Source organism: Triticum aestivum, chromosome 4D (assembly GCF_018294505.1).
Source record: "Triticum aestivum cultivar Chinese Spring chromosome 4D, IWGSC CS RefSeq v2.1, whole genome shotgun sequence".
Lineage (NCBI taxonomy): Eukaryota > Viridiplantae > Streptophyta > Magnoliopsida > Poales > Poaceae > Triticum > Triticum aestivum.
In genome coordinates this window covers 516,078,616-516,085,693 of record NC_057805.1, presented here as the reverse complement: position 1 = coordinate 516,085,693, position 7,078 = coordinate 516,078,616, and positions in this window count along the sequence as shown.

Here is a 7,078-nt window from a genome sequence, read left to right as displayed (position 1 = left end):
TCCCTTTCCGCTCCTTTGTCTGTTTCCCTGTCCTGGAAGGTTGATTATTTCCAGTCAATGCCACTCAAGGCTTCAAATTCAGCTTCATCATCAATTAACTCGGCCGGATCAACTTCAGGGGCGAAGGTATGCTTACGAGTTGGAGGGATCAGGCTGATTGCTTCATAACATGGTGTTGGGATTCTCTGATTCTCGGCGTCATAACCCGGTTGATATTTGGTAAGATCCGTGTCATTACCGATCAGAGTGGCCACAGGGCGTATGCCCTTCACGCAAGCGGCGAAATCCTTCTGGTCAAATGGGGTGCCGTCCTCCTTCAAACTGGGATACCCAAGGGCGATTTAGGCCGGGTCTAGCTCCGGTAGCCACGCCTTAGCCTGGCTTAAAGCGGCTATGGCTCCGGCTCTTGCAGAAGCTCGTCTCAATTCCTGGAATCATTGAGGTAGCACGACAAGCTATGAGTGGGAACTTCATTTGACAGAGCCACGACGGCTAAGGCACGTTGGGACCCGGTATAGAGTTGTTCCACCAGGGTATAAACGGCCTTCAGTTTTGTCAGCATGCTTTGGATGAGATTGGAACTCCTTGGGCCTGCATTACAAAGTCAGGTAAGCTGATGACAATTGAGATGCTTGTTGAAAAAGATTTAAACTAGCTAACACTTACAGAGTAGCTTACCAATGATTGCTGAGACCATCTGAGATACATGGCGTTTTAAGCCGGATAACTCGGCGGTTGTTTCTGCAAGAGTGGCCTCCGCTTGTTCAGCCCGGTTGTGCAAAACGACCTTTTCATCAGCCCAGGCTTTTCTCTCTGCTTCAAACTTCTTTTTCAATTTTTCTAGTTCGGATACACTGAATTCAAACTTGGAATTGGCCTTTTGGGTCTCACTCTCTTGAGTTTTCAGACGAGTCTTCAGGTCAGAGGTCTCCGATTCAAATTGACTAGTGGCGGCCTGTATAAATTCCGGGTTACAGTTAGGGTTATCATAATGCAACATTAAGTCCCAAGCACTTTGCAAGCAAAGATACTTGGCACTTTGGGGCTAATGTATGCTAAAGAACTCTATTTACAGTGGCGGTTCATGGAAGTAAGTCCCAAGCACTTTGCAGGAAAAGGTACTTGGCGCTTGGGGGCTAATGCATATTGCTGCTCAAGTTCTTGGTTAAAACACGGTGAGGACCGGTTCAAATATGTTGTCTAAGCCGGCCCTTGGGCGCTACCGGATAAGCCGGTTTTCTTGCAGTGATTACTAAGCTGGTGTTAAGTCTACAACATATTTCATCATAAGCAGTAGACTTGGGGGCTTGCATAGCAAAGATAGCTAAGGAATAGCAACGAAAGTTATACCTCAGATTTTTGGTGTATCTGTTTCACCATGTCAATTTCCAGATCATGGCTGTTGTGCACTTGATTAATATAGCTAGAGACAATGTATCCAATACTCAGATGAGCATAATCAGTGATGTCTAGCTTGGCTCTGCGGCGTTCCAGAAGTTCTTCCTTGGCGGAGCACTTAGCCAGCACGGTAGGTCTCCCCGGTTCAATAAAGTCAGTCCGGGTGATTTCAACGTCCAGATCATCCGCCTTGGCCGGGCTACGGATCTCCGGGTGCTTAGAACCTTGCATAACTTGTTCGACAGATGGATCAATGGTGGGAGTTGGAGCATCATGGGCTGGTGCAGCCGGCGGCTCATGAGCGGAAGTATGAGGAGCAGCCGTTCTGAGTTCCAGTTCAGCCAAGATCGGCTCTTCGGCCGGTTTACTTCTCTTCGCCCTCTTGCTGGGCTTTACTTGTACGCTGAAAATCAAAGGGTTAGTACAAAAACATGAGTAAGATAAAGCACAAGATAAGCAGATTATCATTACCCTGGAGCGGTTTTGAAAGCCGGCATGCTAGACTGCATTGATTCGCCGGAGGAAGGTGAAGTTCCCTGATAGTTTGAGTCAGAATAATTGAGTGGTTGATGAGTGAAACCCGCCAAAGGGTACAAAGAATATAAATCGGAGATAACCTCAGTCCGGCGCTTTCTTGTTACATCGGGTAAGTCGCAGGAGAGGTCTGCATCTTTGCTGGTCCGAGTCTGCCTCCGACTCTCATGAATCTGTCACTTCAAAAGAAATTGAGGATCTTGATGAGCTAAAGGATGTGAAAATCTTACTTTCCGGGTTACTCTTCGGACTTTCTGTCTCGGCAAAGTCTCAGAGTCGGAGGAAATTATAGTTACCTCTTCAATCACTGCATGACTCGCTCCTGTGTCCTCCTGCTGATAATCAGTGTCAATAAGATGGTTAAAAAAGGAGCCTAAAGAGTCAAGAGCTACCTCTGACTCGGAGGTATCGTCCAGATGAAGCATATCTGAGGCGCTAGGTTTGTTCCCCTTCTTACGGGCAGCGGCTTACCTGGCGGCTTTCTTAGTTTTTCTGAATTTCTTCGCAGCCTCATGGTCATACTTGACCTTCCAAAATTTATCATCAGCCTGTAAAATACAACAAAGGTTTTTGACTAAAGAAGAAATTGTCAAAGTGGAAAGTAAAATGCTCAAGTTAATGGTTTACCGCTGGAGTCGGGTTAGCCGTGCAGAAAGGACTTAAGCCCGCTTTCCCGCAATCTGCCAGGCTCTCGTTCAGAAGAGACTTGGTCATATCGTCGATAACATCTTCAGGTAAGTCGTCAGGACTGTGCCGTAGAGGATCAGTCTTCTGGATGGTGTAATCGCACATCAAGCCGGGGCGGCGGCTCAAAGGAATCACCCGCCAAGCAATCCAAACCCAGACCAAGTCAATGCCGTTTAGGCTGTTTCCCAGAAGAGCTTTGATCTTGTTTATTTTGGGGGCAAGTGTTTGACGTACAGCCGGAGATAGTTTATTTGGTAAGGGGTGAGTTGACTCCAGGCGCAGGGCGCGAAAGCCGGGCAGTGGGTTCTCATTAGCCGGAGAAGTGTCTTAACAGTAGAACCATGTCTGGTTCCAATCTTTAGGGTGACTTGGCGGCTCGGCATAAGGGAAGAGACAGTCTCTCCGTTGCTGGATTGAGATTCCGCCAAGCACCAAGCTGGGCCTATGGGCACATTCGTTTTGACGGTTCAGATAAAATAACTCTCTAAAGAGTAGTAAGCTGGGTTCTTCTCCAAGGTACACCTCACAGAATACTTGGAAATTGCAGATATTTGACACGGAATTGGGTCCGATGTCTTGAGGTCGCAGGTCAAAAAAGTGCAAGACGTCTCTGAAATTTTTTGAGTCAGGTGGAGCAAAGCCCCGGTTCATGTGATCAGTAAAAATGACAACTTCCCCATCCTTGGGTTGAGGCTTTTCTTCTGACGGATCAGGAGCACGATAGGACATCACCTCTTTCTTCGGCAGATAACCAGTCTTCACAAAATCATTTAAGATGCTATCATTGACGGTGGATCTAACCCAGTTGCATGTGACGGGTGCTTTGGGAGCGTTGGGCGGCATTATGAAGGATGGATACTATGACAAAATCAAAATTTCCGGCTCAAATTTAAGCCAGAGAAAATATTTCAATTCGTATTCAACATGGCAGCTTATGAAGGGTCCTAATGAGATATGGCTAATTGTGTCAGATTGTTTAAGCCGCCATGGGCATCATAAGCAATTAAGTTATTTAAATCCACTACGAGTGATCAGGATTATTCATTGAGCATTGCCTTTTTAAGCCGGCGATAAGAGTCGCCATGGCTAACAGATGCAGTTTTTTGCCTAAGTGTCGCACAAACAAGTTTCACAGGTTGCAGCTGTTATTTTGGATCAAATGGTGGTTCAGAAAAGAAAATATTCTAGACCTAAAAACTGGTACAGATGAGTTCGTGAGCTCTAATGAGGCCTTTTTACAAGCAAAAGGGATCTGCTAGTATTGAAAATGGACGTAAAACAACTACCGCGTGAGTTCCATACTACTTTTGGATCAAAAGAGGCTGCGGTGGAAGAACTACGAAGAAACCGTGATGAACTACGAAGAACACGGAAGAACGTAGAAACCCTAATGCAGATCTGACATTCGAGAACAGGAAGACTTACAGCTGCAGATTTACTGCGGAGAGTCGCCGCCGTTCTCTGGACTAACTCAGGTTGATGCAGCGGCCGAGGCTGAGGAAGATGAGGTGCGCTGCGGCGGCGGCGGAGCTCAAGCGGCAGCAAGGTCGCGAGAGAAGGAAGCCGACAGAAAGGGGGAGAATGAGAAAAGACCTGGTCGTGATTATTTATAAGGGAAGACTGATAAGTGGGCGCGAAAAACGAGGAGGCTGAAAACATGATTATCCAACTATAGAGACGCCTCGATTTTCGGGACGGTTATTAAGATAAGGATCCGTTGAGATACGTTGGGCAAAACGTGCATTAATGGCAGATGATGTCATGGCGGGTCACCAAGAATCCAGAAGATGACGTCATGGCGGGTTATAGTTTTTGCACGGACAGAAGCCAGAAGGTTTTTCTTCAGGTACTGAAGATTGACATGAACCATCTCAAATCAATCTGGGGCCTAATGTTGGGGATATAACTACTGGTGTAACCCGCCTAGGATGGGCCGGGTTACGTTAGGGCGATTCATCATATGAAGCCCAATGTCAAGCTTGAAGATGGCGGCTCAATTAAGGGCCTAAAGCCCATAGGCGCCTTAAAGCCGTAGTGATAAACCGCCGTAATGGCATGACTTGTATTGTAAGGAAAGAATAGTTAAGAGACCGAGCCGGACACTGTTTATGAGCCGGCCGGGACTCTGAGAGCCGCTGGGCGTTAACCTCTGCATATACAGGGACGACCCAGCGGCGGTTTAGGGCAGGTAACATCAAATCGGTAGCCAGGCATAGCAAATTCGCTCCCTGGTCATCGAAACCCTAGTAATTCCATCTCAAATGGAGTAGGATTTTACCTTCACCGTAAGTGGCCGAACCAGTATAACCCTCATGTCCTTTGTCCCGCTTTAACCCCTTTAAGCTTCCTAGTTGCGATGGCTCCACGACTAAGTCCTTCCTCGAGGACATCTGCCGTGACAACTCCACGACACATGGCGTGCCAGGTTGATACATAGTGGAAGCCCCACTTTAGACTTGTCTCTGATCACTGCTTTGGAGGCAAGATCATGAAGATTTGTATACTAGATATAGGATTCCTTGTTCTGTTCGAAATGGTAGCCTAGCAAAGATCATGTTTTTGTTGAGGCAGGACAGTACGTGGCATGTAGCCACTAATTGCTAGGATATGATAAACTGGACGCCTAGTTAAGTACTCCCTCTGTAAAGAAATATAAGAGAATTTAGATCACTAAAGTAGTGATCTAAACGCTCTTATATTTGTTTACGGAGGAAGTAGATATAAATCATGTTGTTTTCAATAAATAAACCTACAACTAATTCTTTCATGTACTAACTCCGCTTCAAATTATAGTTTGTTTGAATATTTTTACCCTAAGTTTGACCACTTGTCTTATTTTATACAAAATATATCTTCTTTTGTCATGGCTTGCTTTTATATAAACAAAAGTTCTTGAAGAATGACTTAAATTTAAATATGTTTGCACAATATTTTTGAATAAGATGAGTGGTTAAACTTGTGGTCGAAAAAGACAAATGGACGAATTTGGACGTTGCTCTAACTTTAGAGAGGAAGAGAAAAATGTTTTGAAGATGAGATCATAGATGCAGAAATCTGGAAATCACTATATGAAGGTTTTCTTTTGGTTGAAGATTTAGCAACAGGATTGGAGCTTAAACTAGCTTTAGCTTTCTTTCCCATGCCACTCTTCTGAATATTTGTTTTGTGTAGCCTCGATGTTATTTGATTGTATATTGGGTTACATACATTCATACGTGAAGCATAGTATGTCTGGATTATTTCCCTTTATCTAAGAAAAAACATGTACTGTACTGTGAAAAATTACAAGGCCCTAGACTCACTTGCAGTTAGACAAGACACGCAAAAACATCCATTAACATCTTCAACATCACATTAGTTTCATTAAATTGTTCATGTAACAAGTTCTGACATAGAATTATTTATCTGAAATTGCAAATTATAATATTTTAAAAAAGATCTCCTTTACGGTGATTGGGGCAGTACTAGGAGTACTTTCGAGTACTTACCCCTCCGATTTTTATTAGCCGTCCGATCTGGTGGGGGATTAAAAATTAATAAACCTAATTAGTTTAATCAGAGAAGGGCATAATGGTCCAGGGTAAAAAAAAATCAACCGATCACGTCGACGACCAGAACCACGTCTAGATCTAGATCACGTCCATGTCTAGCTCGGTCAAGTCCTCGTTCTCATCCTCCCTCTTCCTTCTGTCCGACGAGCCCAGCAAGAGGAACCAATTCGCCGTCGTCGGCGTCGTTCTCGTCCTCCTCCTGGTCCCCTTCACTATAAAAGACGTGGTCGGCGGCAGGAACAACAAAAAGGCGTGACATCTGCGGCGGCAGTGTCGGCGGCGACGACGGTGGCACTATAGGAGAAAGCCCCCCGCTGATCCCATCGCTTCCGGACTTGCATCATAAGGTATGAATCGGCCGAATCTCAACTTACTTTGATTCGTAGCCTGCACTTCCTACTTAGATTTGTTTAGTCATCATCGATTTAGATTTCCCTAGTGCATCCAATTCAATTTAGAATTTCCCATCATCCATGGTCACTTCACTAGTTTACGGGGACCCAGTTTATGGACGTTTATGATCGCTTGCCATAACATGTACAAGGAGCAAAGTTTAAAATTCCATGCAAGATTTCGTACTGGGTTTTGCATGCATTTATGTTTGTCTTTTCAGATTTTTATTCGTCCGAATTGTGATGCAGGAAGACATGGCGGATGTAAGTCATGAGTCAATGATGGAGTACTATCATATTGCCAACAAGATGTTTAATAGTGAGGATGAAGGTTATACATTCTATAACAAATATGGTCTTGAGAAAGGTTTTAGTGTCCGGAGAAGCTATGTCGAGTGGGATGGATCCAACTGCCATATAATTTTAAGGAAATTTGTGTGTAGTCGTGAAGGGGTTCGTGAAGAGAAGCACACGAAGAGGAAGATGGAAGATAGAAAGAGGAGGCCACGGAGTATA